This window comes from Pleurodeles waltl, chromosome 4_1 (genome assembly GCF_031143425.1).
Source record: "Pleurodeles waltl isolate 20211129_DDA chromosome 4_1, aPleWal1.hap1.20221129, whole genome shotgun sequence".
Lineage (NCBI taxonomy): Eukaryota > Metazoa > Chordata > Amphibia > Caudata > Salamandridae > Pleurodeles > Pleurodeles waltl.
Window position 1 is genome coordinate 395230939 of NC_090442.1, and position 17781 is coordinate 395248719.

Below are 17781 nucleotides of genomic sequence, written 5' to 3' on the forward strand. Positions count from 1 at the left end.
AGATATTGGGTTGCATTCTAAGGGTGTGTTGGAAAGTGGATTATTGGTAAGGGCAGGTGAGTACCAATAGGCCACTAACCCCTACTAGGTAAAACACAAAACACCAATTTATAAACATAGACTATATTTCTATCTTTAAAACAACACAAAAATGACAAAAATCCGATGTAGGGAACCAGAAATGTAAATTTTTAAAGATTAAAATTAATTCTAGCGCTTAAAAGCAAATAGCGCTCAAAGGGTTAAAAAAAAAAAAAGCTCACACTGGACAGGGACAAAGTCCACAGTCCATGCCACTCACGATGTAACATTTCTACACTTACTTTCAGAAGTGTTTCTTGATACAGGAAAGTGGTCCGCAGCACCAGCCAAGGGTTGAGCCTCTGGTTTGCCTCTTGGGGTCTGGGACTACAACTCCCACAATGCACCTCTTCAACTTACGGACCTGTTTACAACAGTTGCTCCAAATGTTTCCAAACTTCTGGATCTTCTTCCAGATGGCCTTTTTGGGTTTTTGAAGTGTGCACAACTTGATCCAAGGTTCCAGAAACTCTGAGTTGCTCCTTGGGAGTTGGGACTACAATTCCCAGAATGCACCTGGTCAGAATCCTTAAATGGCCACTGGGAGCTGGTCAGCTGGGCTCTTCTTGCAGGACTTGATGAAGAAGACTCTGGGCAGCTCCTTTGTACCTGTAGCTTACAGGGAGTCCACTCCTGGAGTTGCAGAAACAAGGCAAAGTCCTTTTCTTTTTGAAGACCAAAGTGCGCAGCTGGTGCAGTCCTTGTGGGTGCAGTTTTCTGGGGCAGGCCAGGGGCCCAGCAGGGCAGTCCTCCTTCTCCAGTATCTTCTTCCAGCAGGGATCTGAGTTGTGGGTGCAGCTCTGCCATATTTATCCTTGCTCCTAGGCTGGAAAGCAAGGGGAGGGGGCAACTGTCCAATCACAGCCAGACCACTACCCTCTTGGATGACCACTTACTAGTAAGTGTGGCAAAAATCAATCCCAGGGAGCAACATTCTTTAAAATTCAGAAATGGAAGAATCTGAATTTTGGAGGTTAGGTCTGGCTGAGTCCACCCATTGGTTCCCTGAACACATCCCTGAGGTCCTGAGCTGCTCCAAATGTCTTTCCCTCCTTTGAAGACCAGTTTCGCTGCTGTCCCTCCAACCTATTTCACCATCTGCTGAGGCAGATCTCTTCCCCCGGGCACTTCCTTTGTCTTCGGCCCAGGCCACTTCACACCTTATCAATGTAGCCTGGCCAGGCTGCCAGAGGCTGACCAATCAGAGAAGGGCACAACAGAGCTGAAGTTGGCAACTTTCAGGTAGAGTTCTAAAACTCTCTCTCTAAACAAATTATATTGAATTCAACAATGACAAGTTGTTGGATTTATTATAACAATTTTGATACCAAACTTGAAATATCAAGCTCACTTTGAGACATTATTAATTAGAGTCTCCCCATTTTTGCCTATTGAGCCTATTCACTACAATGAGGGAAAAAATGTGGCAATTTTTTCTCACCAGGGCTTATAAAACATCTTTTATAACATCCCCTCTTATAGTGACACTGCACCCAACCCTGGGGGCACCTAGAGCACACCTTAGGGGTGACTTATATGTAAAAATAAGGTAGTTTAAGACTTTGGAAGTGCTTTTAATTCCAAAGACAAATTTGAAGGTAACTTTAATTTAAAAGCAGCCAGCAAGGCAGGTCTGCCTTTAGAATGGCACTGTGCACCTCAGCAGTGCACCTATGGGTGCACTACCTATGCTCGGGTCCCTAAACCTACATGCCCTAGCATATACTAGGGACCTATTGGTAGGTTAATATGGTCAATTATAATTAGCCTGATTTGCATACTCATTTTAAACAAAGCACAGGCCCGGGACTGTTTCGCAATGCCCAGGGCACCATCAGAGTCAAGAAAACACCAGCAATAAGTGAAAAATGGGGACAAAAAGTAATGGAGCTTCTGCAATCAGCACAGTTTTCTAACAGGGTGGAAGACAGGTTTTTATCCTACCTACCATAAATGCAAAATACATAAAAAGGTTGCCTTCTACAGAACACTAACAGATGTGATGTACAAGCAATGCAATAAAAGATGCACACCTGCTACAAATGCGCCTTGATTTAGGAAATTTGTTGCTCTGAGAAGATCACAATGCAACCATGACTTAACCGGTTCTGTGCCGCGGACGTAATGGTTACGTCCTGCGGCACAGTGCTCATGTGCTGAGGACGTAACCATTACGTCCTCGGCACTGAGCTCAGTGGGAGCGCTAGCCCTCTGTGGGCTTCCCTCCGACCCCCCCCCAAGGCAGGGATGGAAGGGAAAGCCCTTCCCCTTCCACCCCTGACTCCCCCTAACCCCTCCAGTGAAGTCTGATGACGTCAGCGTGCAAATGCGCGCTGACCTCATCAGAGGCCACTTCCACATCGCGCTGGAAGCTCAGCTTCCAGCGCGATCGGAAGAGAAATGCAAAGCATTTCCCTTCCAATCATGTGATGGGGGCCTGAGAGGTTTCAAAGGGAAGGAAAGGAATTTCCTTCCCTTTGAAGTCTCTCAGAGCATTTCAAAAGCCTGATTGTAAAGCAATCTGGCTTTTGAAATGCCCACTAGACACCAGGGATTTATTTATTATTTGAAATTGGCATAAGGGGAGCGACCCCTTGGCAAGGGTCACTCCCCAGGGGGGGCAATATTTTTCAAGGCCTTTTCTGCCCCCCCCCCGGGGGCAGATCGGCCTATTGTTAGGCCCATCTGCCCCCGGGGGGGGGGGGGGTCAGAATCCACTAGGCGCCAGGGATCATTTTTTTTTCTTCTTTTGTTTGTTTGTTTTTTTGTTGGGGAGTGACCCCTTAGGCAAGGGCCAAGAGCTAGAGGCCAAAATCCACAGCTAGGCACTTTGCAAAAAACAGCTGTTTTCTTTGTGAAAATGTGATGTGTCCACGTTGTGTTTTGGGGCTTTTCAGGTCGTGGGCGCTAGGCCTACCCACGCAAGTGAGGTACCATTTTTATCGGCAGACATGGGGGAACACAGAATAGCAAAACAAGTGTTATTGCCCCTTGTCTTTCTCTACATTTTTTCCTTCAAATGTAAGACAGTGTGTAAAAAAGACATCTATTTGAGAAATGCCCTGTAATTCACGTGCTAGTATGGGCACCCCGGAACTCAGAGATGTGCAAATACCACTGCTTCTCAACACCTTATCTTGTGGCCATTTTGGAAATACTAAGGTTTTTTTGATACCTATTTTTCATTTTTTATATTTCAGCAAATGAATTGCTGTATACCCGGTATAGAATGAAAACCCATTGCAAGGTGCAGCTCATTTATTGGCTCTGGGTTCCTAGGGTTCTTGATGAACCTACAAGCCCTATATATCCCCGCAACCAGAAGAGTCCAGCTGACGTAACAATATATTGCTTTCAAGAACCTGACATCGCAGGAAAAAGTTACAGAGTAAAACGTGGAGAAAAATTGCTGTTTTTTTCACCTCAATTTCAATATTCTTTTAATTCAGCTGTTATTTTCTTGGAGGATCTACATAAATGACCCCTTGCTGAATTCAGAATTGTATCTACTTTTCAGAAATGTTTAGCTTTCTGGGATCCAGCATTGGTTTCTCACCCATTTCTGTCACTAACTGGAAGGAGGCTGAAAGCACAAAAAATAGTGAAAATGGGGTATATCCAAGTAAAATGTCAAAATTGGGTTGAAAAATTGGGTTTTCTAATTCAAGTCTGCCTGTTCGGGAAAGCTGGGAAGATGGTGATTTTACCACCGCAAACCCTTTGTTGATGCCATTTTCAAGGGAAAAACCACGATCCTTCTTCTGCAGTCCTTTTTCCCCATTTTATGTTTTAAAAAAACGAAATTGTTGCTGTATTTTGGCTAATTTCTTGGTCTCCTTCAGGGGAACCCACAAAGTCGGAGTACCTCTAGAATCCCTGGGATGTTGGAAAAAAAGGACGCAAATTTGGCGTGGGTAGCTTATGTGAACAGAAAGTTATGCGGGCCTAAGCCCGAACTGCCCCAAATAGCCAAAAAAAGGCTCGGCACAGAAGGGGAAAGGCCTGGCAAGTTAAACAGTAAGCTATAAATGTAAAGCCCCAAAGATAATGTACAAGGACACCGGTCTAAATTATGTGTTTCGCTATTCATTAATATATGTATATTTCACATATGCTTATTTCATATACTAGTAATTTGTCATTTCCTAAACTTAGAAGCGTATTTGAATTTAATAAAGCACAGTTGTTTGAGTATTTGTTGCTGAGATCTGTGTTTAATTTGCAGGTCAAAGCTTCAAATCCCAAGTGATAAAGTTATCCTTTCATCCTTGAGCGGTGGATTCAATGAGTTATTTCCACCTCTTTTGCTGTGACTTGCTCTATGGCTACATCCAGCATCTTGCTTGAATCAGGAACTAAAGAAAGATTTAATGAGCATCGAAGTGAGTAATACATTTCAGTGGCTTAACTATACTAAAGGAAAAGGACTGGGCCACCCTGATTGATACGACACGTTATGGAATATTGATAAGAGTGAGGAGATCGGAGTTAAGCAGGCTTTCTTGGAGAGGAGACATTTAGCAGGGAACTCACTGAATACTGTGAACATTCTCGTAGCTTGTATTACTTTATAAAAAAAAATACTTTGATATTTAGCCTTTTTTATGCTTAGTCCCTAAAATATATGAACATAATTTTTTTAGCAAGGTATGGGTATTGCACACAATCAGAGCTATTCACAAAAGCAAATGTACATATGAGGAAATCTACACAAGTAAATTTACTCTTACACTTTGTATTCAATGTACTACTTTTGGATATTCACCACTTCTGAGTGTAAATTTACTACAAAGTGTAGACCTACATGTCTCCTCCACCTAAAACAAGTGGATTGAGCCAAATATATAGGTGAAAAGATACTACTTGTAGCCTTTCACACATCAGTGAAGATGATCTTCACAGACTTGGTGGAGATCTCCATGTGGGACAGTATAGGGAAGTTCAAGTAAAAACTATATTAAAAAAACTGAACATATTTTAATGTTAAATATTAATGTAAAATTAAATTTAGAACAAAATAAAAAATGCTACAGTACTATTAACTTAATGTTGAATTAAACAACTGACCTATTTTAAAAAATTACACCTAAAGTAAAAATGTTATATTACATATTTAAAATAACTGCATTGTGCATAGATTTAAATTAATGTAATATTATAGTCTTATACAAAATAGTTACATTTTCTAAATTAAAAATGGTTGTGTTTGTGTGTGTGTGTATATATATATATATATATATATATATATATACACTAACTTGAACGTTATTTCCTTCGGGGTTCTATTTTAAGTCCATTCCTGTGTCATTTTCTATGCCTAGAGTGGCCATGTGTGGTACTCGACTGACTCCAAGGCTGAGCTGGAGTACATTTCGGACTTATTTTATGACCTTTTGCATGTCCCACTTTAGAAAATGTTTCTTACTGCTCTCTAAGCCCTCCTTTGCCCAACCTCTCCTGCTGGTCCTTCCTAAATTTACTACCAAGTGCCTGATTTAGATATTAGCAGATGGGTTACTCCATCCCGTCTGTCAATATCTAAAGCCCATTATATCTGATGGGATTTAGATACTGGCAGACAGGGTATCCATCAACGTTGTAACAGAGTAACTTGTCCGCCAATATCTAAATCAGACCCTAAGTAGTAAACTTACATATGTGGTAGTCTCCACATAGAAAAGAAAGAAGATAGAGATTTACACATGAAGGTTTGTAAACAGCATTTTGTAGTTGGTACTGTTGTAGTTCTATTTTACGTACTACAAAATGCAGTTTGTGAATGAAGCCCAAAATGTTGTTGTTTTCAAACAATTGTTTCCTATCGAAGTGATCACACCTTCAACACAGTCAAAGAAGCACTTTGATTTTCTGTAGCTATTACAGATCAATGTGACAAAATTAATTGTACCCATAATACAGTAGGAAAATGTTGTGAGTTGTACACCTGCATTTTATAACAGCTGTTATCTACTGATTTAACATGCTATATTGTAGCGCAATTTTAATATCTGCTTTAGAATTGAGAAATTAGATTTACGTTGAACTTTATTTCTTCCATTCGAAATATTTTTTGGTGTAGTTGTGGTACTGAGCGCCCCCTAGTTTTATCGCCCAGTGAGACTTGAATGAAGACACCTGTGCTAAAACACGCATCATGCCTCCACTGCTTAGGTCCCACGGCACTGATGAAGTCTGCAGCAGAAATGCCACAGCGCAGGAGTCTGTCTACAGTCCTGATGGACGCACTGCTGGGAGGAGGCCCACGCCGTTGGGCTATTGTTGGGGTGGGGATGCTCTCCACTATGGTCCAGGGTAATAATGAGCTAAACCTACACTGTGGGTGTTTTAGGGCTGGGTGAAAGGCACAGTGATGGACTTCTTTAGCACTAACCAAGCCCAGCCGCACTGCGGTGGCCTCCTAGCACTGAGAGATCACTGCCGGAAGTTAGTTACACTGACCAGGAAGACAGTGCTGTGCGGAACCCACACTGAGATGGCGTTGCTGAAAAGGAGCACATACTATTAGGCCAATGCTGGGAGAGTGATTGCATTGTAGGCCACATCTGAAGGTGTGCAAGGCTGTTGGGTCCAAACACTCCAAAAATAATTCTCATACTCACTGTAGAAAGTCAGCACATGTGAGGGTATGGAACTACATGAAATGTGTTTGTGATGCTTCAGTCTGACATTAGCATGCAGTGTGACTCTGATGAACAACCACCGTGGGACGGGTGATATGACGGGAATCAAACAGTACACAAAACAAAGGTAGTACTGTTGTGTGAGAAGGCCACAGTACCATTATGTGCATGTGAAAGGCAAGCCAATCTGTACTCTAGTGCATTGTAAAAATCGTGAAGTGCGATTACAAACTGAATACGCAAGAGCTGCACTCAGAGCATAAACAACAACAATTACATGGATTAAGATGAAAAACAAACTAGCAACGTGATACAGCCAAGGGGAAATTGTTGATCGCGTTACGTTTATAGAACGCAAGAGCCTGAACTATTTGAAGGACCTGTGGGTAGATGTAGGGTGCAGTCCGTGTTTACCAATCTGTGGTATGCTACGATATATTCGGTCTGGCACACCTGAGCATAGGCTTATTACAAGCCTGGCCCTAGTAGGTCCCAACCCTCAAAGTTAGCAAATTATCGAATGTACCGAGATTGGCCTGAGAAGTATCCTCGATGCTGAACTATTTCTCTGATGACGGCAGGAAACTGCATTCTATATCACAAGCCTTATGTGAAAAGAGAAGGCTTAGTTGCTAAAATCCTGATTAACATAGAAAGTTTGTGATATATGGACATTTCTGCATTATAGATGCATTTATTCGTCGTAAATATACCTGGAAATCTACATGCCTCATATATTTCCATTGAAACACCTTCGGCTTCTCGATATATGCTCCTAAGGAATGTTAGCACAATAAACAATCCTCTCAGCAGGAAGTGGGGCATAAACGTGCATCAGCAATGTTCGCTTTTATTTTCTTTCAGATGAAAACATACTCTTGCCATGAATGTGGGGTGTTACATCACCAGTCATACACTGCAAAAACAGATACCCCTACCATTTGCAGGAGTTGATTTGTGGCTCTGGCAATAGCAACTCAGATCTGACTTTAAAGTGTTGCAGGCACTTTGTATGTTCCCCATTAGATATTTATGTATTTATAACATTTAGAAAGCACACAATCACCAAACTGGTGTCCTGGCGCCAAGGACCAAAACTGGGACAGAAGGTTCTTCTAAAGTTTAATAAATGAACTGCAGATCTAGGGAAAGGGGAAGCTTATTCCAGAGTTAGGCTGCTCTAACCATGAAAGCTCTGCCGCCTTGTCTTCCAATATTTGGCAATACAAACAAGATTTGCTGTAGCCAAGTGAAGACATATGCCTGGAAAATATCTTTTTAATCCGCCTTGCAGTGGCACTGGGCCATTGCCTGCAAAGCTCTGAAGACTATACATAATGTTTTGAAGGCTATTCTCTGTTTCAGAGGCAGCCAATGGAATTCCTTCATAGCATTTGAGGCAGATGATCTCCTAGGTCTATTCAGTGCAAATTTAGCAGTGCAGGCTTGGACTCTGAAGTCTGTTTAGTAGAAAGTCTGGAACACCTAGCAAAAGAGCATTATAGTTGTCTAATCTACTTAAAATTACACTGCATGGGGATCAAGTAGCAGCAAGTAGCATAGGGAGGAGCTTCTGGAGTCCCTGAAAGAGCGAGAAGCATGTGCCCGCAACTTTGTAGATATGGCACTCCATGGACAGTTTATTATCAAACATAACCCCCAAATTGCAAACCTAGTCTGATATTGTCAGCTCTTCGCTGGTCGGCAGTGGCCAAAAGTTAGGGGGAAGTACCAGAGGGATTTTATTTGCTGAGCAACATAAGAACTCTGCTTTATCCCTATTAAATTTGAGGGAGTTGAGGTTTTGCCAATTGGCATTCACCACTACCTGTTGATTCCTTCCATGTGACAGAATCAGTTGTGTGTCATCCACATAATTTCATAATTTAACTAGTCTAATGTTATGGTAGTTAATGACTGTGAATATATATATTGTCTAACCAAAACGGTCCAGAAAGTAGCATGCCACATTGCCGGTGTTCCCAGGTGGTTGGACCAACTCCAATTATTTTTAACTCAAAGAAACAGGAAACACTCCATAGCGGACTTTCTGTTTATTAATTCATAAACAGTCAATGCGTTTTGACACAACGAGAATAGGGCTGAGTGCTAAACCCAGAGGAGAACGCGCAGGCAAATAGGACCACGCCCAATTCAATGCTGTACTGTAGATTACGATCAAGGCAAGTCTTGCCAAGAGCATTTGTGGTTAACCATATCAAATTCAGCCGAAAGAGAAATATCAGGATCGCTGACGGTCCACTGTCAACCACCTTCCTGAGTTCATCTGCCTGAGAGTAAGACAAACTCAGTTCCATGCTCTGGTCTGAAACCAAACTGCTCATTCTCTAGTAGGTCATGTTCTTCCAAGTACTGGGACAGTTTTTTTACTGACAAATCATTCAAACTTTTTTACTGGGAACAGCAGCAGTGTAATTGGCCTATATTTACTAAGGACCAACAGGCTAATTTTCGCAGGCCTAGAACTTCGGAGATGGCTTGCAATTTCTTAAATGGACGGGGGTTGGGAGGAAGTCCCCTTCTGCCTACATATTAAAATCCCCCAGGATAAAACAATTTGAGTGGACAAGAGCCATATTAGAAAAGACCTCCATTATGGTTGCAAATACGAACTTGAAGGGCGTTGGGCTGATAGTATAGAATACCAGTAAAGATACATATTTTTCTACTTCTTCAATAGAAGCCCAATAATTCAGGGCCAGTTAATTCAGCTAAGGAGAGAAATGCAAAGTTCCATCTTTCCTGAAAGATTATTACCATCCCTTCTCTATTTTTGGGAGTGCATGGTTTGTGAAGTATAATAAAACTCTGAGAAGATGCCAGGCCTAGCTGAGTCAGGAATGGCCCATACTTCTGTTATGAATAAAGCTTCTCGTTTCTCAGTCCCCAATCACAAGTGGATTTCTGTAGAATGCTTCGCTAGGGACCTTGCATTTAATAGGCCATATCTCAATGTACCATGCTCCGTTGTGTTTGTTATATAAGGCGAGCTAGTGTCAGTTTTAAAGTGTGAGGGTGTCAATATAGGAATGCCAAACCTCTTACCTACTTCTAATAGTTGATCTCTGGTACAGCTTATTCTAGCCTTAGGTTTAGGGTTGAATGACGCTGAGCATGAATGGTGCGTGGATATGTGCAGATGGGCTTGCCTTTGGCACGCCTTCCGCACAGGAGATATTGCAGGAGCTAGACCAATCCACGGTGAAGTAATTTCACAGGCCTTGAGCAGACCCGCTCCATCTTCAGTGCTCTAGTGTCCACCAAGTGGGAATTATCTTCTCCCTCAACAATGGATTCATCATGGCCTTGCCCAGATTATAATTATTATGAGAAGGTGAAGAGTACAGCGGAGGTCTAACATTGTCAGAAGGTGAAAGAAATGCACATGTCAAACTAGGGTAACAACATGGGTTTTCCACTGTAGTATGATCAACCTAGTAAAAGTAATACCCTCTTCCGGCAGGTCCATCGATCTTCAATTCCCAAGCTGCCAGTAAACTCTGCTACTAAGGGGTTCCCCCTGGGGGACTGGAAGGACTGGGGTACAGGACTATATGCCACACGTAGTGCCCAGTCATTAACAGCTGGCTACGTGGGAGCTAGTGCACCAAGTGTATCATCTGACAATCAATTTAATTTGCCAGTGAAGGCTGAAGCCTTTGGTAGCTTCTCTAACCATGTGCGGATGACAGCATGGTAGACTGTTCCGCATGAGTGCCAGATAGCAGGATGGGCATAGGCAAGGGAGATTATGTGACTATTCTGCACTCTTTCACTTTCCTTAGTCTTTCAGGATCGAAAGGTGCTTTTTCTGTGTGATTTCAGTTTGGTGTGTAACTAAACCAGTTGTGTTAGCAGCCTTCTGGACATGTTCAGCTTTGTATAGATGTCAACCACCAGGACACATCTTCAGGCATTAGGGGGGTATGGAAGCAGGGCGAGAAGGTATCTGCTGAAATTACTTAACTGGTAATAATTCTCACTGCAATTTGCTCTTCCTTATCTCAGTACTTCCTGCCATCCTCCCTGTACCTTACACACAACTTTCCTCCTGGAGGCACAGCCGCAGTCTTCCAAGAGGGCAGCTAGCCAGGAGCTTAGCTGGGCCACATAATGCCTTTCTAAGCAAGTGAAAAACACCTCGGAGCGTTAAGCGGAAGGAGAAAATCAGAGGGAGGGTGATTTCTTGTGATTAATCTAAGCATTCCTTTGGGATAGATACGGCTTTCGTCGTGTTGTGCTGGCTCATTAGCACTCCTGTGCCGGTGAACATGCAATAACCCTTCACAGGCCGGAAGCTGCCGGTCAGTGCAGTATACATGCGAGCCCCTCGTGTCCTCACAGTGGTTGGGAGGGGCACATTTCCGTATTTAATTATTGATTTGCATTACATGCAGGCTTCTAAGTGCTCGGCGAAATCGGTCATGTCCCTCATGTCTGGAAAATGTAGAAAGAATTTGTACAAAAAGACAAAATTTTGGACACGCTAACCTGCGTGTAAGCCAGAGAACAGCGGCCCCGTGACTTAATGACATGCGAGGGGGGGCGATTAACAGCTTTGAACTGAATCCGAGCCCCGGACACCGCGTCCACTGCTTGGGTGCCAGGTATTTTTTTCGCCGTAATAGAAATTGAGAAAACCTACAGTGCCATGCGTAAAGCAAGCGCACACCAATGTCAATGCGCTGCAATCACATCGCGTATTAAGCTAATGTTTAAATATTTTCAAATGTAGCCAAACGTAAATCAGACCACGACAGGGTTTTAAATACATCAAGATGTACTGAGAAGGCAGCACACTTACATTTCGTAAAACACCTTGTGGTCAGAAGATCTGCGCCCAAAATCTAGTAAATTAATTTCTGGCAAGGACATTACAGGCAGGAAAGAAAAGCTTCAATCGCAATAGGTGAACCATTTTGACTTTGCCATGAAACAAACCAAACACACAATTAAACAAGTACTCGTGAAGCAAACAGAAAACTGATCCTTTGCTGCCATCTGGTGGGAATTCGAATATTGCGGTTAAAACTTATAGTGACAATCTATGTACTAGATTTTTGCACAACTCACAAATGATGCAGGTCCTCCTCGCTGCCCGTGACCGCAGTGTCAACAGGATTCCTATTCTGAGTGATTCCATTAGGGTATGGACAAAAACTAGGCACGCTTCGGCATTAAACCTTCCAACAACACAGCAGCAATCCGATGTGCATAACTAAGCAATGAAAGCGTGCCTCGCACGCAGTACAGGCACAGCGGAGACAACAGTAGTGCAATTTTACCTCACATAGCATTTACACAGCTTGTTCGGCATTGGCCAGTCACTCGGAGGTTACTACAAATGCAGCAGCACTGGACAGCACATTCGGCCAAGAGCAGAGGACCGGTTCAGGCGCCAGGTGGGTGTTGGAAGAGAAGGCAGAGGTGTAAATGCATGTTGCAACCATTTGTTTTGATCTTTTTTTGTTTGTTTCTAGATGCATGCCAGTTTGTACATGTTTTTAAGTTATGTTTTGTTTCAAATAAACTTTTTCCAGTTTTATGCGGCGTGAATTTGGCCCCAGAATAAGAGTGTTTTACAAGAGAACCATAGTAGTTACACTTTATTTTTTTAGGCACAGGGACTATCCCAGGACTTCGAGCCGACGTCGGAAATTCAAACTGCTTCCTCAGTTCTAAAGTAAGTAGCTCTAGCCGCTAGGCCACACATCCTTCCCATACCGGAACAAAGGAAAAAGGTTTCGGAAACACTTGTATTAAGATTTCTACATTGTAGGTTTTGCTAAATCGTACATACGTGTCCATGCAGAATAATTTGAATAGCGCAACCTACTTGAAGTATTCTTGAGTGGGAAGATTGCACTTTTAGGACTCGAGAAGCATGCCACCAAGTTCTGAGAAGCTTGTTAACTGAGTAGGTTGTAGCAGCACATACATAATGATGCTAATGCAATATAGTGTACATGAGAACGCGCAGCGTTTACCTGCCTCCCTATCCTGGATCTCACTCAAGGCCTTTAATCTCTCAGCCCCACCGAAGCTCCTACACTCCTGCTCAAAATCTCCCTAAGTGTTACTTTCTCTGCCTGCTCACTGCCCCACTGGGGCTGTGGCTTGGATTTGCCCCTCCAAGAAGAATCAGTCAGGCCCCGTTGACACCTCAACACCGATGTACCTGACCACTCCCTCATACTTTTCAATCATCATCAAAGATCCAGGTCTCCAGCGGCCCCTGAATGTCAAGATGGATGACTTGACCCGTATTTCAAGAAGGGTGGCGTTGCAGGTGGATGTCCTAAAATAAAGAAAGTTCAGCCTCTCCATAGCTTACATTTAAGTTATGGGACCAAGACATAGGCCTTTTCTGCTGACCTGAAGGTTCAGGGTGGAACATATTTTTTCTTTGTCCTACTAAGAAAATGAGGGGCAGAGTTATTATAGAGTTTGTGCATTATGCAGTATGTTTAAAAAAAGATTGTTCATAGGCAGGGAGCGCAGTTGCTTATTGTGGTTGTCTTTGTGAGTCAAATTTCGTCACTCAATAGATGGATATCACTAAATACTTTTGTATCTTTTACAACCAGTTGATTTGTTGTGTTGCCCCAAGTATGCTGAATTAGCTTGAATTAATTGGGCAAAACACAGGGGCAGGGACATATAGCTCAAGAGGCAAATGTGGAAAAAACCTCACTGGGTAATCCTGGTGATTTGGCGATTTTGTGATCTTGGTTGAGGTAGGCGTAAAAAAAAAAAAAAAGCCAATGTTTCAAAACAAAGTCATAGGATGAGGGCACCCAGTTGAAAACGCCATAAAGATTTGTCCCACAAAAGTTAGGGTATTACCTGTGGGCATAATCTTTGAATTGGATGGCTTCAATTTTAGAAAACTAATTTTCATCCTCTCAGCCATTAATGGAAATATGTAATCATACCTGAGGGAGAGGCAGTGCTTTCCTCTCTTAGACTAATGAAGATATGCATATCATTGCCAGAGAGGTACGCAATAACATTCAGAATATAAGGAAGTTTTGCTAAAGGTTGGAAATACATAATAAGCAAGAAGGGTGACGGGGGGCCTTGAGGGTCTCCCACAGCTGAGAAGCCTAGCTGGAAAATTGGGCTCTATTGCAAAGAAATGTTTTAAGCCATAAGAGAGCCTGAATTGTAAATGGCAAGTTGAGACCTGCCTGAGGAATAGCTCATGATCTATGGTGTCAAAGGCAGTAGAGAGATCTCGGGAAATAATTACTTCCGATCCTCCACTGTTCATGATTCATCTGGGATCATCGTTTGAAGAAGTGGTTACTGCCTCCGTTCTCCATCCTGGGAGGAAGGCACACTGGGTGAATTCTAATAGGTGTGGTTTTAAATGTAGCTTTGAAGTTGAATAGTAACTTCTTTCTCCAATGGTTTGGAGAGGTAAGGTAGAAGCGATATTGACACAAAATAAGAGTAATAGTTGAGGCTGAGGTTGACTTTCTCTAAAATTGGTCGGTCAATCGCTTTTTTTAGGTCATCTGGGAATTTGCCTTCAAGAAATTTCTAAGTATTAATTATGCGACTAATGTTGCTTGCAATGTAAAATCCAGATGATTTGAGGTGGTGGGCTGGAGAGGTCTCTAAAGGAGATCCAGTGATTTTGCTGGACAGGATGCAATTTAAGAATCCGCCAAGGGTGTGAGGCGAGTGTTAAAGTGAAGTGCAGCCTATTTGGCTTTTCAACCAGTGAACTAAGAGAGAGGAATAATCCCCACGCATCTTTAAAGGGTTCACAAAAGAGACACAAAGCTTTTATTGAGCTTTGAAAGATTGAATCTATGTCTCACAGAGCAGGGCACGTGTTTTATCAGTTTGAAATTATGTGGCACTAGATCTTCAATTATGGGTTTGCTATCAGCAGTTAGCCGTGTTTCTGTGATAAATATTTATTTCAGGTCATTTTCAATACGAGAATGATAGAGAAACCAGTTTTTAACTACTGGGCGTGCATTGCACAGTCTTGCTCTGATAGTGCCATTTACTGCTTTGATGCTATTGTCGGAGTTGATGGGGCACTGGCAGCCGGACTGGACTCAACTTGTTGGCAAGTATTTTTACCTACGTATGTTCTATAATTAGAAAAAAAATGTATATTATGATGCTTAGGATAATTTTGTTAGCTCTCCAAATTATCATCCAGGGTATCTTGTATGTATGAAATATAAGTCCCAACATGTCAAAGACATCCCTAAGCATATTCACAGGGAAGGTGTTATCTGTCTCTTTCTTCTGATATTCTTCAAAAGCAATATAAAAGATAAACAAATGGAGTCTGATAATAAAAAAAGGGGTACATTTAATACCTTTTACTCTCGTAAATAGATTTGTGTCATTACACCATCAAAGGCCAACTGCTGGTGATAAGGTCAATCATTTTCTTTGTCTCCACAAGACTTGTGTCTGATCACCCTACCTTTGATCTCTATATTGGTATTCATTCATTTGTGGCAATTTGTGTCCTAGCAGCTCATGCTGTTCCTTCCAGAGTTAAGTGGTGCTTCTTCAAGTATCCCCAGTACCCTAGATGTCCAAATATTGCTGCTCGTGCTCCCATGATTTTTAGTGAACTCTTGTGAGACTTTGAAAGACTTTACAGATGTTGAGGCCAAAGTTTGTGCAATCACAAGAATATAGCAGCCACTTTGCTGTGCAGCATGAAAAACTTGATTGTACCCAGCATTGTTAAATGTCAATGAGAATCCTTTCACTGCATAAACCTGAAGCGTTTTCTAGTTGTGTTGATGGCTTTTAACCTTGAAAAATCTGTCCAAGGAGCAATAACCTGGTTGGACGGACCTTTACTATTCTGTAAAGAAGAGGAGGCCCCATTTGGGGCTCCTGTAAGTCTGAACTGAGCCCCTGGATGGGAAACTGTTTAGGACATGTCAAAAAAGCCACAGCCTTGACCTTGCAAACCTAAGGTGTGAATTACAACTCTAATGTAAAAAGGGCATAAGACCCCGATTGACTCAAGTTATCTCGGCCAGGCATTGTCATAAGAAAAAAACATCTGTGTATCTCAAAGCATAAGAAAAGAAGAAGATAACGACCCTAATACAACAGAACTAATAGTTGTCACTGTGACCTAAACATATTTGGTACATTGTTATTGGTGTTGTATTCATCGTAGGCAGGATCTAACTGAGTGTTCTGATTTCTCTAGAAACCGATAATATGTTACTTTCTCCCGTGCACAGTTAATTGGTTCTCAGTGCTCCATCAGCTGGTAAACATCAATCATCAAGAGGGAAACGGGTCTCATAGTCCGAGAGAACACACAAATCTTCAATGTGCTCCAGAAAACCAAAAGGCAAAACTATAGAGATGAGACTAGAAGACTGTTCCATAAATGTGTGTTCAAAACAGGCAGTGGCAATGCAAAGAAGCCTAGCTTATGAATGCGGTGTGTCAAGCCAGACCTAAAAATCCATGCATGTTAATGACCGGCCTCCTTCCATCTGTATAACTGCCACTGGAAAATACCATACAAAAAGTTTTCTGCAAAAAACAGCTTTCTTCCTTTATTAGACACTGATGGTCGTTCATATTTCTTAAATAATGTGATCATTAGCTGCACTGATTGCACAGGGTAACAAAGGGAAGCAGAACATAACTAAGGGAATACTTTATGAAGTTATTCCTTTCCAAGAAAATGTAAAAACTCCTGTACTAATCTAAAGGTATGAAAGATCCAACGACTTTCCTACTGCAATTTGTCTACAATATCTTACTGTGGGCTAGCTTAACAGCGCATGCATAAATCTAATTTTATTTCTGCCCTTTATGACATATGAAAGATGTATCATCAACCATTTTTCATTTTAACATTGTAGACAGTGAGCAGCTCAAATTTCCGAAAGGCACCATCTGGAAAACCCAGGCCTTGGACGTGAGAATAAGACACCTGTAGCATGTCTATGCAGCTGGTAGGCATGTAGATAGGTGTATGCGTAGGCGTGAGCAGGTGAAGGTGTGTTTATAGTTGTGAGTAGTTTAGGTATGTGTAGGGTTAGGTGTGCATATCTGTCCCTCTTTCCTTTCTGAATCAACGATGGGACTAAGTACGTGACCTAGGTAACTTGATATGCAACTGGACAGAGTGCCTCCAACTCCCTTTGTGAGTTTAGTGTGACTTAGGGGATTCTTGGGAGAGAATTAGTTAGATTCTCTCCTAAGGGGTAAGGAAAATGGCATACGTCTCAGGTCAGCATCCTTAACAAGAACTGGCCTCAGTTTGACTTAATGCCTTTATATATCTCTGAAGCCTGCAGCATTGGGACTGGTCACCAGGTATTCCAAGGGGCCACAACATGGCATGGTTTGCCTCTAGTGAGGAGAGATTTTTCTGTGAGGGTGATGAAGTATTTATGGCAGACGCCCTACTTGTACAGCATCCTCCAGTTTTTCCTGTTTCTCCCAGTACAGGGGGGGAGGTGTAGGGAGATGAGGAGGTATTGTTTTATTTTAACCTCCAAAGTTAGGGATGATCTTTTCCAAAAGCAGGATGTGAGGAAAATGTAAGTCCGCGCATGAGTCACTATAAGGCTATAGCTAACCAAGTGATTGTGTGGACTGGACTTTGTGGCACTTATTAATTTTAATTATTTATATAAACTGTATAGCACTCGTTCTGTGAAGCCAAATCAACGAGAAGGGAAGAGATTAGAAATTCTGAAGTCCATGGATCAAATACCATCCGACAACATAACAAGAGGTCACAGACCGGAATGGGTGGGCTTTATTGCCCTTCTGAAATTCAGGATGTCTGGTTCCACTCAGCATTTAAAGCATTGAGTGTGTAGGCTTCTTCCAGTACAGCCATTTACCTATTATATGGCTCACAAATTAAAACAGTGGGTATTTGTTTTTAACTTCTCTGAGGAGAGAGGTGATTTCCCGGTCACCTCGCAATGTTCTGGTTAATCAGTAGTCTTTATCCTGGCTAGAGTCAGGTAGATAACCATTATCTCTCGCTCAGGGGTTTAAAATTCTGTCT

At 42.1% G+C, this 17781-nt stretch overlaps 1 protein-coding gene across 5 annotated transcripts in view; it reads right to left on the reverse strand.

The window, feature by feature from the left end:
• The window catches only part of ITPR2 (inositol 1,4,5-trisphosphate receptor type 2), a 1367642-nt gene that overhangs the window by 1013486 nt on the left and 336375 nt on the right, over positions 1-17781 (reverse strand). The window lies entirely within an intron of this gene.